This window comes from Temnothorax nylanderi, unplaced genomic scaffold (assembly GCF_030848795.1).
Source record: "Temnothorax nylanderi isolate EJ_2023f unplaced genomic scaffold, tnyl_v1.0 TNYL_tig0004_pilon, whole genome shotgun sequence".
Lineage (NCBI taxonomy): Eukaryota > Metazoa > Arthropoda > Insecta > Hymenoptera > Formicidae > Temnothorax > Temnothorax nylanderi.
This window is the reverse complement of record NW_027249066.1, coordinates 2,895,922-2,914,450: the sequence shown is the minus strand read 5'-3', so window position 1 is coordinate 2,914,450 and position 18,529 is coordinate 2,895,922. Positions and strand designations below refer to the sequence as shown.

General features: G+C 32.7%; 2 long non-coding RNA genes across 2 annotated transcripts; both read right to left on the bottom strand.

The window, feature by feature from the left end:
- Positions 1–416: 416 nt before the first annotated feature.
- On the bottom strand, positions 417–2,742 carry LOC139774635 (uncharacterized). The gene is made up of 2 exons (XR_011718627.1): positions 2,580–2,742; positions 417–1,818 (listed from the first exon to the last, which is right to left on the bottom strand). It is a non-coding gene; the product is annotated as an uncharacterized lncRNA (long non-coding RNA).
- Positions 2,743–11,503: 8,761 nt separating this feature from the next.
- On the bottom strand, positions 11,504–18,382 carry LOC139774630 (uncharacterized). Its single transcript, XR_011718626.1, has 3 exons — positions 18,134–18,382; positions 17,017–17,145; positions 11,504–11,522 (listed from the first exon to the last, which is right to left on the bottom strand). It is a non-coding gene; the product is annotated as an uncharacterized lncRNA (long non-coding RNA).
- Between the last annotated feature and the right edge of the window lie 147 nt (positions 18,383–18,529).

The window sequence follows — 18,529 nt, the reverse complement described above, 5'->3', positions numbered from 1 at the left end:
ATTACGGCGGATTATTATCGGCAATTTATTCATTATGAGTATTTAATGAATGATTAATGCATCCGGGGCTTTTCATCACTTCATCCATTATATTGCCAGTGTCTGGTAAGCATTGCAGTGATTAATTTCGTGCAGTTAGGGACTTCCACTTCCGACCGGAAAAGTTTTAATCAGAGTATTGCTAAAATTTAATTTATATAAGCTGTAAAGGAATGTCATTGATGGAAGTGCGATGATGCAGAAGAGATAAATTACGAAAGAAGAGCGGAAAAGAAAATAAGGTGAAGGTGAGATAAAAAAAAAGAGTAAGGCATGCTGATGCGGATTTTTATGCAAAGTAGAATTCGTCATTTGTTATTAAAATGTTTAGATATTATTTATTTAAAACGTCAAGGGAAGAAATAATTTATCAAACGTAATTAACATATGAAATTTTATTACAACATTATTGATAAATAGATTTTTGGTTAATTTATTAATATTATAAATGTACATTTAGCTTCGTATTGTGAATTCAGTTTCAATTTATACAACAAGAAATGAAAACTATTTTTTTAAATAGTTTATTGCATTGTTTAAAAACAGTGGCCACGTTCAGCAGAACGTTTATTTTGCAACTGTTGGAAGTTTTCTGAGCTCAGATTGGATTATTCCTCTAGATCTAAAAGAATAATCCAATCTGAACTCAGATTTTAAATAATTGTATACATTCTAATCAAAAAAGAAATCTATCTTAAACGGCAAACGTTTATTATTTGATTCTTGGTATCCTACCCTAATAAATAAAAATCTAGTAAATTCTTTATCTGGTCTGCGTCAAAAACACATAAAAATCCGACATATACGTTTTAAGTCTAAAGAAATATACGATATCGATCGTACATGACAAACAAGACTTATTATATTATAAAGTCTACAAATCTGTTCTTATGTAAAATAAGAACCTTGCTTGAATAAATCATTGCATTTTAATACAATATATTGTAGATACATTGCATCTTGATAACCGTAGCACAACTCATAATTGCTTTCTGTACAATAATATGAAATAATACTCTTTAACAATATAAATGAAAATTCTTTAAGCTTAGGATTCTTTTAGAAATAAGCAAGTGGTATTTACCAAATACATCATATTTTATTGCATCAGTTTGATATTACACAGTGACAGCAAATTGTCAGCATTATGATCTTAATAGTATTAGGATTTTGGAAAGTCCTGATCATGAAAAATATTAGTTTCAAAATAAATTTTCTTTTTCGCTTTCAATCGTCATTCCATGATTTAATGACATAGGATTAATTTGAATTACAATCTTTGAATAATGCTGTAATACGTCGAAATTGCACTGACCGATTAGCGCTAACATTAATTAATTAATAATAATTTTTGAAACAACATAATAATCTAGAAAAAAATCACTCGAGATTTAATTAACGCAGTTTGCCAATACAATTCTGTCTGGGCAAGCATTAAATATCTGTCGTATACATAGAAACAAAATAACTTTCCATTCTCTTCGCGAATTAATAACGCAGCCGTCATATCGAGAGAGTCGTATCGATTCATCTAAAACATTTCTTTCGAAGCTGTCTTTTTCTTGCAGGACACCAAATGGTGAGTTAGCATGAATTTATACGTGAATTTCTTGCCACACATCAGACATTCGTGCTTGGGCTCAATGCCGCATTCCAATCTCTGATGTCTTCGCAAGGACGTTTCCAATTGATAACTCTTGGTGCATCTCGTGCATTTGTAGATCACCGGCTTCTTCGCGTACTGCAGCTTCTCTATCTTCTTCACGATCAGTCTCGGGACTGAAAAGTAAAACAGAAAAGCGTAGAAGATTAAATCATCGGCAGCAATGTAAAATAAGGAACATTTACGGTTGTTTTATGGCTAACTGGCAGCCGCACTGACAATGAGAGCAGACAAATAAAAAAAAGAGTTTGAGCCTTTTAACTTTATTGCAGAAGTTTCAGTAAGATGTACTTAAGTTTATTTGCTTGAAACATTGCGGGAGAAAAAAATATGATAAATATTTAATATAATTTTAATTTATTTAAGCATTTAAGAATGTTAATCGATATCTATGTATGAAAGTATTGCATTAGTGACAAAATATAATTTGTCTGATTTTACAAATAAAATGCTAACTATCTTCTTCGTACCTACAAGTTACTCTTTTCGTGAATAATATCTCAATAATATTAAAAAAACATTGAAATTAAAAAAGCTTATATTTTAAATGAAATAATACTTTTTACTTTTAGATAGCTGCATATACTGTGTGTATAGTTATTTACTGTAATATCAGATTTATAGTTTACGAGTGATATGCATTTTTCATTGTGTCTGGGAGAAGAACTTAACTATTGAAACAAATTTCAGGATTATAGGGAGTTTATTTCGTTTTGTTAGATACAAAGTGTAGCAAATATTTATTTCTTCACATAATAAAAATAAAGCTAACACGCTCCGTTTATGATAAAGTTTGAGAGCCGTTTTGATCGACGACGAGCTATTAGTTCAATTTGTCAAATTGTGTATGCATATCATATGTCTTTGCAAATCATACTTCCGTCTGAAGGCTTTAGAGCATATTGAACAGATAAATTTGCGTTCCTTCAAGCATTCTCTGCGTAGTAGATGAACGTTTTGGCAAGTTCTTCCGCAATCCGGGCAAATCACCAGAGCCGCCATCGTACACTCGAAGTTTAATTTCGGGTCATTCTCGTTCCCTGAAAGTGACAGTGACTTCCGGTTAGTAAGACTTTCAAACGACAAACGCAAATATACGCGGTCAATATAGAAGAATAGAGATTTTAGCGCAATTATCAATTATTAATGAATTCGATTGTAAATTTGCGAATTGAATACCTGTATCGTATAAATAGGATAAATATAGAAACATAATAATTTTAGACATTCGTGTTCTCAAAATAATTCTCAAAATGCATTCTATTTACAGAATGCTAAAATATATCGTAAATAAAGCCCATTTTAGACAATCTATAATTCACGTTAGATTTATTCACGTCAGAATTTCTATTTATAATTTGTGATGGCCTGTACTTTTATGTATGTGTTTATTTTAATACAGTATATATATGTGTATTCTTATTCTTCAAAAATTTTTCGTATTACACGGGAAAAAAGTACAAATAGAATTCCTCATTCTGGCATAAATTATAAATCGTCTAAAATAATGTTGAGAGAAAGAACATAATTCTGGAAAATAAATCAAATCTTATAACGCATATCCACATACGCATATGCGAATGACTGTAATAAATAAAATATATTATCATAGAAATTGGCTATAGGATATATAAAGGAAAAAAAGATCTTTGCACACACGAAATATTTTTGAAATATTTTATTTACACTGTTTTACGCTGCTCAAGTGCATTTCCACTTTTTATAATTTCAATTATATAAACTGTCTCAGAAAGCAAACATGAATATTATTTGCAATTACATTTTCGACAGTATTGCGATTTTATGTTTCGTATTTTTAGATTAGTTTTCGTATTTACAAGAGAATATTCCGATTTAAGTAATGACAGGAAGATTAATAACGAAAAAATTACAGGAACAATTATATTTAAAAAAATCGAAAAAGCGCCGTACGTTCTTCGTTATTTATTAATTACAATGTTATCAAATATGTATAAATGAAGTGTATGTAAAAACGAATCACCGAATATATATATATATATATATAGTACTTTAATTATTTTGGAGATTAATTAGACTGAATTAAAAGTCCTAATTAAAAAATATTGAAGATATAGTATTTTTCATTTATACTGATTAAAATTGATATCGCGTAAAGTTTGCGCGATACAGGTTCATAACTATGTTTATGTGCATATCGATTTCTTTTCTACTATCTTTTATAAATGATAATATCGATTTTTACATCTCAGCTGATTTTATTTTTCGCTTTCTTTTATGCAGCAAATACAATTAATTAGCTGACATTAATATAACAGTAGCAAATTTTAACTGCGTTACACGCAAATAATTTAATTCTTTTTTAATGACTGATATAATAATTCTCGAATAATGAATTCGAATGATTAATTGCTCCATTTCAAAAGATATATTAAATGAAATATTAAATCTAAATTTTAAAAGTAATGCATTTTTCGATCACGATAAAAATAAATTGGAGAGATGTAGATATTAAATTAAACATTAAATTTAAATTTAAAGAGTAATACTTTTTTCGGTCAGGATACGAGTGAATTTTACTCTTTAATTAACGTACGATACGTTAAACTTAATATGCGACGGTAGTCCGTTGATGGAAATTAATCTGAAACGCGCGATATTTAGCGTGAATATATTTTAAAAAGTGCCGTTACGCGCCGAAATTACCGAACCGCGCGCCGAGTGTGTACAAAAAAGTCGCCGTGCTACTCGTAAACATGGCTGCCGCGCCCCGCGCGGCCGTGTCGCCCTCCCCCGGCCTCCCCGCGCCACGCCGTTACGCACCCATCATTCGCACAACGACGCTCGAGCGGAGAGGCAGGGGCGCGTGCCGCTCTGCGTGTGGTAATATTATTCCCGTGTTTCAAACACGATCGTTCCCTGTTAACTAGCACTTGGCGATCCGCGTAATTGACCGGCTCTCTCAATTGATAAGACGTACCGACTCCTTATAAGAGATATATTCCGCGTGATGTATTCGAAGATAGAAATCGTAGCGACACGGGGAGCCGGCGACTCCGGAGAATCGTAGACTCACTTTCATTTACGGGGGACTTTTGTTTCTTTATTTCGACGCGTGGATTCGAATATACGTGCATGCACGAATAAATATCGATTTTACGCCGGCGCGAGTTGAGTCTCTCTCGCCGCGCCGAGACGAGATTGAGATAAGTACCGTCTTTTTTTCGAAACGAGAGCACGGCAGTCACGACTGCCGTCTGAATCGTCTGGTGATTAACGTATTGTTAGTGATTTATTCGAAGATAGAAATCGTAGCGACGGGGAGCCGGCGACTCCGGAGAATCGTAGACTCACTTTCATTTACGGGGGACTTTTGTTTCTTTATTGATTTTTGAATGGAGGGAAGCCGCGATGAGTAGTTAGATATATATATCCCGCGACTTGAATTTCGCGTCGAGACGAATGAGATGCCGACGCGCGGCGCCGTCTCCTTTCGAGAGTCGAGAGCACGGAGGGATGTATGAATTGTCTAGTAATTATCTAGTGATTTTCGAACGAAAGACGCCACGATGTACGTACGTACTGATCGTTTGCTCTCGCGTACTTCGCGAGCTTTGGCGTTCCAAATGTATCGAAGGTACAGTATATAGAATTTCGGCTGTAAATTTCGAACGGTTTCAACAACCTGTCGCTTTAAATTGGACACTGACGCGATCTTATTACATCGTGCGGTATCAGGATGAAACTTTCAGAGATTCGCGAGATTCCCGTGAGTACGGGATCGACAGGGTCGAAACGGAGATCGGAATACCGGGCTAGTCTACCTTTTGAAAAAAGTAACGAAAGAGGCTTACAGTTTCGCGCGCGATCGTTTTTTTTTCTTTCACGTCATCCCTTCGTGCGCGGATTTTAACGTCAGGCTCGAGTGTCGTTGTAAAGTATGGCGCGTCGGATTTTAACATCGGGAGTGTCGTTTAAAGTCGCGCGTCGAATTTTAACGTCGGGAGTGTCGTTTAAAGTACTGCGCGTCGTAATTAAATGTGTATAGGTATTTCTCGCGAGCGCAACGAACAAATCTGAGAGGAGGGAGAGGCCTGGGAGAGGCATCGGGCGACGACGGAGCAACCACGGGGTATAATAATCTATTATTTGTTACCTATAAAATTGGTCGTTTATAATTATTTAACGTATGCAACGATTATTTTTCGGATTATTAAACTTTGTGGACGCTGCTATAATTTGAATTTTGTGGTCGTGTGTTACAGATTGGAACATAGGTACAACTCCGTTGCTGTGCGTCGTAATTTAAATGTGTATTTCTCGCGAGTGAGTGCGAGAAGAAATCTGAGAGGAGGGAGAGGCCTGGGAGAGGCATCGGGCGACAGCGGAGCAACCATGGGGTGAGTAATCTGTTACTTGTTATCCATGGAATTGATCGTTTATAATTATTTAACGCATGCAACAATTACTTTTCGGAATATTAAACTTTGTGGACGCTGCTATAATTTGAATCTTGTGCTCGTGTGTTACAGATTGCAACGTAGGTACAACGTATAGTTACAACTCCGCTGCTGCACGTCGTATTGGTGAGTGAGAAATTATATTTTATTTCAATGTGACGTAATGGATCTGTGATAATTCATTTATATATCAGATATATATTGCGTGGATGTATATAGACGTATGTATCAAATAAGATTATAATTACAAATGAATATCACCGATCCCTTGCTTCGAAATGGATGGGTTAAAATAGATTAGTGCACAGATTTAACCTTGGAATATTTGCAACCGTTTATTAAAAACTGTGTGTATAAAAATGCGAAGTGCATGCATAAGCGAAGCTCGAAATAGATTAGTAATCATTGAACGGTTCGATTATTTATTGATAATTTTGGTACCTTATTATGCATCAGAATAATGATTACGAGTTACACAAATTGTTTGAAATTTGTGTTATTAAATTGCGAATTAAATTCGCAGAGGTATGTAAATAAAAAAAGAAAGATAGGGAAATATCTCATGCTGTATGCTCAGTAAAAAATGACGAGCAGTGGTAGAGTGACCTCTACAAAACAGAAATTTTCCCTGAAATTGATAGAGATATTATTATTGCTTACATTTTTTTAGCAGGGACAAAATTTTCAAGAAACGCAATCAAATAGAACATCATGAGAAAGTGATTATTAATATCAGTTCCAGTAAACTGTAATTAAAAATATATTTTCTCTTATTATTATAATTAAAAATTTTTTATTAGTTAGATAAATCATGAAGAATAAGAAAAACAAAAGACAAAGGAATAAAATAAAAATAAAATGCAGATATCTTTGGAATATAAAGCTAATAATTTTACTTTCCTTGATGTTCACATTTTATGGACAGTGAAGATAGAAGAGAGAAGAGAAAAAAGGTAAGAGAGGAAAGAGAAAAGAGAAGATTATATATATTGATAATAAAAATAAATTAATATGCGTTATTTCATTTTCTTCTTTACTCCTTCTTAAATATTTTTTAAATAGAATTCGAAGTCTCAGGTTGCTTCTCTCTTTCCAAGGTTAAATATTATATAATATGGAATAAAAAAGCAATATTCATAGATTTAACAAATGCACATATATTGCAAGTAAAAACACCAAAAGATATGGCAGGATCATATAGTGCATTCTAATTTATTTTGTAAAAAAGACGATAATTAATAATTGTATGTATTCTTCTAATGCCAATTTTTTGTTCTAATCTTTCGTAACCCATCCATCCATTTATCGATAATTTAAAAAGAATATTAAAATAATAGCTAGATGCGAAATGATTAATTACCTTTGATTATATTATCTATGATTCAAAACACAAAATTTCGATAATTGAAGAGACGGGAAAAACAATTGTATAACATCTATTGAATTTATTTAAAAAAAATGAAAAGAGCGTAAGAGGAAATTTTTCTGTAATACGTAATATTACATAATTTGAATCTGAATTTTATTAGTAAGCAATCAGGCCTGAAACGTGCAAACTTTACGCGATATCGCCAATGAATTTTGATCATTTATAAGTCGAAGATTATTGTGATCTTCGATATTCGCGTATTGGGATTTTCTAATTAATCTCTAAAATAAGCTATTAAAATATTATATGACGTCTCTCTCTAAACGCCTCTTCCGTATATATTTTATGATAAAAATATTTTGTACTATAATAATCCACGAAAAATTTGGGGAAAATAATCATAAAACAAACAAGTCGGGTGATCTTATTGCGCGGCCGTCTTAAAAAATGTAATCAGTAAAAACTAATAAAGAACTAATAAAGAGTGCATTCTCGGGTTAAAGTAGCACGAGAGAAGATTATAGGAACATCATTCTTTGATAGCGCGTATTGATCACTTCACAATTCATCGAACAGTTCGTAGGTCGGTTATACGTTAATATAATGAATCAGTCTGGCGTGCGACTGCCACCGGTGCTTGTGCTTGAATTTCCTTCCGCAGATCGGACACTCGAAGGTGGGATCTTTCCCGCATTCGACCCGCTGGTGTTTCTTCAATGAGTCCCGCCACATGTATCGTTTGCCGCATCGGTAGCAGGGCCAGGATTTCCGATTAGATTTCCAGGAAGACGCTGAAACGAAAGATTATCGGTGATCGTTAAGCTGTTCTCTCGACTCGCGTTTCTCGATCGCAACATCGAAAGCGCGCGATTTAATGCGTCTTGCAGGTGTCGCAGGAACTAATCTTAAATAATTATGATAAATAATCATTGTTCTTACACGTCGCTCTCTCGCATAAGTTGTTAGAATTGGGATCTTTCTTCTCTGATACGTGATATGTGTGTCCAATACTTTGATATTGGACATCCTGTATCGAGTATTGGTCGCATAATACAAGAGATTGCTCGTGTAGGAAAGAATATATTCTATAGAGAAGAATCGCACTATAAACTATTGTGCATACAAAAAAATCTCAAAAGAAATTTGTTTAAGAAATGAAGAAACAAAATTTTATTATATTGTATTACAAATAACATGACAAGAATGAATTGCGGCGTTTAGCAGAGCCGTACAGTTGGCCACATAAAAATAATTCGTTCCTAATAACGAAAAAAAAAATATTAATATGCGCTATCACAATCACGACAAGTTATTTACTACTTAACTAAAAAAAATATATAAGAAAAATATGTAAGCTTATGCGTATAAGGGATTAACACATTACACACAAAATCGAAATAAAAAATATTTATCAAATAACTCTATAATCCAAGAACGTCAGCCTAACGTCAGTTGAATTTAATATTCATTGCATTGCAGAATTTATTGCATACGATTGTAAAACTTATATACCCCGTCACCTGGTGAAACGATTTTAAAGAGAATACGGGTTTATATATTAAATTTTCGTGTTCATTCGCATGTACATAAAAGTTTTTCGATCTGGCCACAACTCTATCTTCGCACACTTGAATACTCGGCCACTTTCGTAGGCCGAGTCCTGCATTCGGAAATCACGTCAGAATGATACACAAACAGGTGTTCCTTGAGTCTGTCCCGCCTGTAGAACTTCTTTGCGCAGAAATCACAACTGATTTTCGCTTCCTTGTTACCGCACTGCAATTGATGACGACGTAAACTGCTTATCCACGAATATGCGTTACCACATAAATTGCATATAAGAATCTGACGTTCATTCGAAAAGTCCGCATTCGTTGGAAACGGCACGGAGTCGTTGAAGTCTCTCGCTTTTAAAGAGTCGTCCGTATCTCTGAACTCATGGGAAGTTATGCTCCATATCTTGCTCACCGCGAGTCCTGCACATAAAAGTTGGTGTGAGCGGAAACATTGTAAATCAGCGAAATCATATTCGTTTCGCGAAATTGTTAATTACACACGGTGTTCTCGGGTGAAAGAAAAACAACGCAGATTTGAATTTAAATAAAAGATCTTTATATTAGCTATACTCATTATATGATAAATGGATTACATCATACTTGAATTTATCTTAATGAATTAGTTCACTGAGGATGATCGATATAAAAGGATCTCAAAGTCAAAATCAGAGGAGTCTGTTATGTGCATAGGAAATCGAATTGGAAAAAAGAAACCGTTAGAAGTATAAAAGTGAGAAATATTATTATCTTATCGCACATCCGTGCTTTGGCTCGTACTGGCTTTAAATCGAATTTAGATTTTGCTTATGAACGAACCAATCTGATCATTCCTGAATTTAATTTTATTCATTTATTTTGTGCTGAAGTTTTTAGGATTTCACAGCAAAGATCATTGTAAAATACTATTTTTTTATTTGGAACTTTAGGAATTATGTGCGTTAGGAGATTAACAAATCACATACAAATTCGAAATGAAAAAAATACTTTATCGATTCTCCAAATACTGATCTATACATAAGCCTAACTGTTAAATCTAGTATCAATTTAACTGCAAAATGTATTGGCATTGCAAAATTCGCTGATCTCATTATTAGAAAATATAGATTCGTTTAAAGCTGCACTCTCTTTCTTAATCACTAGGTGTCATACGAATTTAATCAAGTTTGCCGATACAATTCTGCGTTTCTTCCTTGGCGTTTCGCTGAAAAATATCGCACGGTGCTTTTTTCGCAAAAGCTTGTTTGTAAATTAAATCGAAGTAACGATCAAGTCGTTAAACAACATGCATACATAATCCCTTATATACAAAATGGCTCTCGCGTTACAATTTAATGCTGTGCATGCATTTCGCGTGCGACTGCCAGCGATGCTTATGCTTGAACTTCCTGCCGCAGACGGGACACTTGAAGGCCGGCTCTTTGCCGCATTCCACCCGTATGTGGTTCTTTAGGGAGCCGCGCCACAGGTAACGCTTACCACACTGGAAGCAGACCCACGCCTTCCGCAAGAAGACTGAAAAACAAGAAAAATCGTCGTGGTATTTAGTACCGAAAGTCAAATGTTGTAATCTTTTGCGCTACCAAATCACTCTTCCCTCCCCCTCGCCAAACGTCGCGTTTAACTCGGAACGATATTAGCACGACCGTGATGTGTTACGGTCGTAATCACGTCTATTATGAATCGAGTTTTCTGTGAATGAAAGCGTATTAAGCCGAGAAAGTTGCACATGTATTACGGACGTTCATTCTTTAATCGAGTCTTTCGCTAAAGCTCTTGTTGTCGCAACTTATATTTAATCCATGTAATGCATTCCGTAATTCCAAAATTCATACTGAAGCGCTACAAGGGGAGGGGGATCTAATGTTAAAATTATTCTCTTCACGTACAAATTAATTTCGCACGTTTCTAACTTTCCATGTAAGTGGGGAGGAGGGGATGGGTAATATATAATTATACATATGCTCTCTGAAGCAATACAATTTTCACCGAATTATTACGAGAAAAGGAAAAGAGATCATTAGCGAGCTTTTATTTTATGATAATATAATAAGATAGATCTCTGCTAGGAATGCTTTTTAAGAATTCATGGTGTGAGCATCGTGGAATTTACAATTAGTACAAAATAACTTTTGCTAGCGAAATAGAACTGAACTTTATTAATGTTAACAGTATACGATACAAATAACGTTTACAAACGTTGACGATATACAAAGGACACTCTTGAGTCAATAATTGCTGTTACAGTTTAAATCGTTATCATGACCGTAAAGCGTGTACATTCGACGTCAGATGCGACTGTAATCTGTGTTTGTACTTGAACCTCCTGCCGCAAAGAACACATCTGAATTTGGGCTCCTGGCCGCACAGCCGTAGATGAGTGTACATCGAAGACTTTCGGGCGTAGATCTTGCCGCAAAGTTTGCATGGGTACATTATGGCGAATGAACTTGAACCATCTGAAAAACAGATTGGAATAAGGAGGGGCTATGTGAGTCAGTTAAAGAAAAAGTTGGATAAAAAATTTTCAAGACAGGGAGTAGCTTTTCAATTCCCAAGGTAGGGAGGGGCTTTTTGGCTTTTGTCTTGAAAATTTTTTATCCGATTTTTTCCTTACTAATTCAAATAGCTCTTCCTTACGCTATAAATAGTGCGTGTGTACATTCTAGAGCGCGTTCTATAATAAACCATCATGTCGATGTCTCTCATACATTCCGCGACGAAAAAACAATGCATACCATAAATTCGATAGTATTAGAATTCACGATTTAATAGTCCTTTCGAAAGAGATTAAACGACTTGACAAATTAACAGGGTTCATGCGATAATTTTATCGGAATTAACAGAAAATAATTAGCATATCTTATAATCTTATCTCGTTGCTAATAAGCAGGAGTTGTAGTTGTTTTTGATCATTTTAAGATAAAATATATTTTTTCTTATTAAGATTTTTACATCAACTGCATTTCAACTGCAATATTTTGCAGTTGATGTGAAAATTTTAATGAAAAAATATATATATATGTTCTACATAAATAAAAACAAATATAGTACACACATAAACTTTATTTGTGTAAAAATATTTCTTATTATTATTGTAGAAACTGCCATAACAGTATACTATATAATACTATATACCATAGCAAATCTAAAAAGATAGTATATAATGTAATTTTAATGTAATAAATATTTCCATATTTTGTGAATGTTTTACGATACACTGCGTTGATATTTCTAAAAGTACATATTTTACATCCAACAATATCGCAAAAAAACGAAAAGTCAATATGATAAAAAAATGATCATTACAATACAGTTTTATATATTTAAAAATTGCTTTTTAATTAACCTTTTTTATTTTTATAGAACTTTTATCATAAATTTTGCAAAAGGTTTGAAAATTCGCGGAATGTATGATAAAAAACATAATGATATTTCCTGATTTTTCTCTAATTAATTTATAATTTTCAAGACAAAAGGAATTTATTGAGGATTTGATATAAATGATATTGCTTAGTAATAACGAATTAAACACGAATGTCGTATGTTTCCTCTCAAATGCAAAACTTGATCGGGATAATCATATTGATACGTACACTAAATGATTAACCCTTTGAGTACTGTGTGGGCACGTATACACGAAGCATACACGAGTATTTTCTCTTTACAATTTCCTAATTTATCTAAAAAATAATTAATATTTATAAATAAAAAATATCACAAATTTGAAGCGCAAATATCTTAATATAAAAGTCCTACACCCAACTACAAGTTGAGAAGCCATGCGATATTTTAAGCCTGGTGTGAGAAAGAACTCCAAAGTGCTTAGCATCATGCCGTTCTGTACTCAAAGAATTAAAGCTATTATTTAAAAACTGCTATTGTCAATATACCAAAAATCGCAGAATTATTTTGTTTAAACGGATTTACAAAGGTATAAAAAAATAGGAGTTAAAAAATTCCCTCTCTCTTGATTTTCGTGTCTTAATTCATTGATATAATGATAAAAAGGGAAAAAATGAAAGAGCGTGGACTTGGTTTTATTGGTTTATTTAAAAAATTGCCATCATTGTATTCATCCGGGAATGATCACCACGGAATTATTATGAATTCTGTCGCCCTCAATTTTACCACTTTGCAGTTTTACAGAATTTTATTGTGGCAAATCATTTTATGGCATAAAATAAGCAGCATATATTCCATAATAAAAATATGCTATAAAATGTATCTAAATATCTTTATGAAAATCTAGAAAAAAAAACTAAATCAAAAAAAACTAAATAAAAAAAAAACAAAAAAAAACTTGAGTCGTAATAATTCCGATTGTTAATAATAGTTTTAAGATAGAATTTGAAGAGAATTCGAAGTAGATCATTTTAAGATACGTAGAAGACGCGATCGTTCCCAAATTAAATTTTCATGAACATCTATGATATACGTATCCTTATATAAAAAAAAACTAACTACATATCATCACTTATTATTTCTAAATGTATAAAGGAAAGTCACTTATTGAACATATTTATTTATTATTAGATATATTTGTGAATTGAGTTGTGGTGCTTCGTAAGATGGTGCTTGTGTTTGAACTTTCTGCCGCAGACGTTGCAGGTAAAGCGTGGCTCGATACCGCACTCCATTCGTTTGTGCAGACTCAAAGATTCTCTCCATTTGTATGTCTTGCCGCACGTGTTGCACGGATAAGAGCGCAACGGGTACAAGTGTAGGTCTGAAACATACATGCAACAATTCGATCTTATTTATGTCGGACTGACGATTGATTTCGACGTTGATCGCGTGCATGAGAGAACCTCATTCGAGAAAATCCGTATTGGCAAGATTTTAGTTTCGATCCTTCTTTCGGTCATTCGCGAGATATCAAATTTGATTTTATACCGATACACCGGTGTTGTGCATGCTCTTATTCTTATAAAATACTAAAGCCTTATAATTACTTAGCAGTAGAGTGGATGAAGACTGATGTATAATCAAAATTTTGGTAATATTTATGTTATCGATATTATTCATCATGGGCATAAACTATTCAGAAAGCATTTACATACAAATATTTTTTCTTTGATTTTATATAAATAATAAGTAAAATATTTAAAAAACCGATCGCTTATGGATATGACGTCGTGAAATATAATAAATATGTTATAAACTTAAGTAATGTGATGATATCAATATTTAGTAGTGATATTGCCATAGTTTACCGAAAAATACGCATATATGCCAGTATGCATATATTTTTTGTTCGATGACGATACATAAGGATAATTGTTTAATCGGCTTTTATCTCGGTTATTATATAAAATTAAGAGAGAAAGAAATTGATGATATTTTTAAAATTAATTTGTCTCTGTGTCAAATAATGCTGATATGTTTATTAAGATCAAATATATGGCGATTAGTAAATATATAGGTACATATCAAAATTTTATTTACGTATAAACTTGTATGAGAGTATTGTATAACAGTCGTAACAAAAAATCGAATATTACATTAATATATCACAAGTATTATTGCAGATAAAATTATACTCAAAGGTAATGCCACATTTTAATAATATTTTACGCAACGCACAATTATGCGTCTTTGTTGACAGTATATTATGCAGGATGAGTTCGTAATTAACTGAGAAAGGAATGATTTCTCGTGTAAAAATAAATCAGAAAGGTAGAATCAAGATTAATGTTTACTCTTACAATATAAGAAAATTACTCTTATAATTAAGAAATTAAGAACAAGTTTATATAAAATTTAGAAATTTCCATAATTTTGTTCAAAATTTATATAAATACATATTGATATTTAGGATATAAATATAAATATGTAGAATATAAATATTTAGAATAAAAATATGTAATTATTCTTTATACATTACATATAAATAGATTACTTATAAAATTTGCTGTTTTATTTATACACAAATAAGTAATAATTTTATATAAATAAATATTTAAATAATATTAGAAAGATGTAAAAGTAGAAAATGTAGAAAATTAATCATAAATTTTACTTTTCTACATTTTAATCACATGAAACTGGTTAGAATAACGTTTTTATTCATTGTTACTTTAGAAACGTGAATAAAAAAGATTTCAGTAAAAAAATATAAGAGCATTTGGAGAAATCATTTCCTTTCTAATTATATCGCGGATATCTCACACTCTATATAAGTTTTTTAAACAGGTGATCTAAACAGTAGTTAACTTTATCGCTTATAAATAATACAAGATTTAGATGATTTTTTACTAAATGTGAATACTGATTGTGAGATGTAGCAACCAAATCTAGTACTAATTAAATGGATATAAACATTTTAATCGGAAAATATAATACTCAAATTTTATAAAATCTGATATTTTAAATGGAGATAAAAATTATGGAACTTTTAATGTCAGTGGTGATACACAATAGTGATTATTACTATATTCTGTCAAATGATGATAACGTTATTGATCTGATTGCTTATAATGCTAAATATGCATCTTCATATCAATTCGTATTCGACGAATTGACACAAGTCAATTCAAATTCGTAATATGCCTTAGAATGAATGCATTCAACTGATTTAATTAAATTTTCTCGCGAATTTTCTTTATTTCGCACGTCTATAACTGTTTTCTGATAAAGTGTAAGATGACAATAGATGTTATTAACCTTTGAACGCCTCGTTACATATAGTAATTTTATTCTTTAAATGCTGTAAATGTATTTAAGAATGTTTTTATTAAGTCGCTTAAAGTAGCCACGTCCATTGTTTTTTTTTTCTAGAACAATTTATATTTTTCTAACATCACAGAAAACAATATAATACTAATCTCAAAAGAGAGATATCTCGGCGTTAAAGGGTCAATGAAATTACAACTTGAATATCATGATGGCCTGGTCTTAAGCCATCTCATGTGAATTTTATTGATGTGTCGCTCAAGATTAATCTTCAACTTGAACCTTCGATCGCAGAAAATGCATTCATTCTTTTGCTCGATCCTACATCCACTTTTTTTTATATGCAGTTCCAGATGCTTCCCCCATAAAAATATTTTTCCGCAGCCACGGCAAGTCGGTGATATTGAGTTATCACATATAGACCTTTCAAAGCTACCTAAAAAAATTAACAGCAAGATCATTACAACGCGACAATGATTTCTTTGAAACAATTAGACTGTAGAGTAGATGAACTCTTCATGTGATTCTATGTAATCTTAGAATATACGTAATTAGAAAATATAAACTGCATAGTTGAAAAATAATCTTTATATATTCAAATTTTTACATATTCGAACGAAGAGTTATTTACCCTGATTCAGTGAATGTCATTAAAATTCTTTTTCATAGCCAACCAAAAATACTCTTAACTCGTCACCACTATTTCACTCAAACAATTAATTTTTGGAATAATAATTAAACTCAATACACCTCAGTAACTCGATAAACACATACAGAAACACAAATATAAAATAAAACGGAACCAACTTTTTCAACGACGACGTGATAAACAGAAATTCACTTCTCACACACAATTTTCTCAAAACACGAAACCCTTCACTCCGACAGATTTAAGTTCATGTATTATTTAGAGTAAACACAAACGGTAATTGAGAAATAACAAACTATAATGATACAACAATCTGATATTCAAGTAATAAACAGAAGTAAAGTATGACAACACATACATTGCCGTTTTTTTTGTATTTAATTTTATTTTCTGCATTTGGTTTATTCACATACAATTAGTCCGGAATGTATTTTAAATGTCGCCTCTATTGATAGCTATACCGAAACTTCGGCGCATCGAACACGGATAGACTCGCAAAGTTAATAGCATTGAGAGTTTCAAGGAAACTTGATTTCCTTTTCACAGATAATATTTTCGAAGTGTCATATGATATACTTTCAAATGACCCGCATGTCTCTATCTCTTATCGCATACGAACAGTTCCTTACCGCATTCATCACGTTTGTGCCTCGTCAGAGAATATCTCCATTTGTACTCTTTACCACATGCGTTGCAGATATATTTGCCGCGGTATTGCTGATGTTTACTACCACCAGCCTTCTTATACCTGGTGTTATCTGAAAAGAAAATACGTCATTAGAATTTATTCTCAGCCATTATATCCTCGTAAGATTCATCCTTTTTTTTTTAAATTAGCCGCGTGACGTTTAAATTATAGCGCTTCTTTTCTTCGAGAAGAAGAAATTCTTTATTCAAATTTGTCATCTATAATAAATTTTGCCATAAAACAATTAAGTTTTTCTAAGAACAAGTTTGAAATCAGAATATCGTTTCGCGGTCTTCATTCTTCCGGTAAAAATTCGTGGACAGCACGTATTTCACTTATGAAGTTTCATTTTCTCTGCCATCGTATTGTATTATTCCTTATATTCACACCGAAAACAAAAAATAATAGATGTATTTTATAAAATACAAAGAAAACCTCATATTCTGCATAATCTTTCCAGAACACTAAATATTTATCATCCCGATACATGCACCATTTTTAAAATAAATGTAAATGATTATTAAGCCGGATCCAGTCCAAACAAACAAAGTACTCGCTCATTCGTGTTTGTTCATGTTCATTTGCTTGGTTCGGAGATTCAGCTTGAGAGGAGCAATGGATTATACTTTTTCCTTATGTAAGATACTATGCAGTTTATAACAAATTAAAACATAAAAAAGAAAAAAAAACAATATCATGCAATTGGTTTATCTAATTGCGACAGCAAAAAATCTCTATGTTTCGTAACGTCGAATTCAATTAATTCAAGACTCATTTAATGTCACAAAGGAGTTTTTTTTTAATTTATTCCTCAGCTTAGTGTCCATCTGAGACTAAATTCTCGGTATTGAGGAGAGTATAAAAGTAAAATTAAATAAGAGAGTAATTTTCCGTAATACTCTCTTCGGGGTGATACAAGGTGGACACTAGGCGTGAGAAAATCTCATTCGAATATCTCAAGCGGGAGTATCGCTCAAGCGGCTCAAGTCGTTGTAAAACTGCTACTGGGTGGGAGTAAAAAATGAATACAATATCATTTTTTAATTTTATTTTATTACCCGTATTACGTATACATTGGTTTGTTCAACCAATTGTGAACGTAAATCAAGTGTAGCTTGAGCTGACGGCTGCGCCGGAGCTTTACATGGCACACCGGACACGTGTACTGCGGCTCCTTACCGCAATCCTCGCGTTTGTGCCTCGTCAAAGACGGTTTCCACGTATACTCCTTACCGCATGCGTCGCAGGTGTATTTGCCGCGATACCGCCTATGATAATTTTGAGGTCTGTGAGGCCTATCGTCGTTATCTGAAAAGAAAGCACGATATTAGCATGTGTTCTTAGCCGTTGCAATCTCAGTCAGACTTATATTCTTTCTTAACTCTTCATCGTGCGAATTTAATTCATTAAGGTGCTCTTTTTTACTTTCCCAAATAGTATCGCCTGGATTAAAT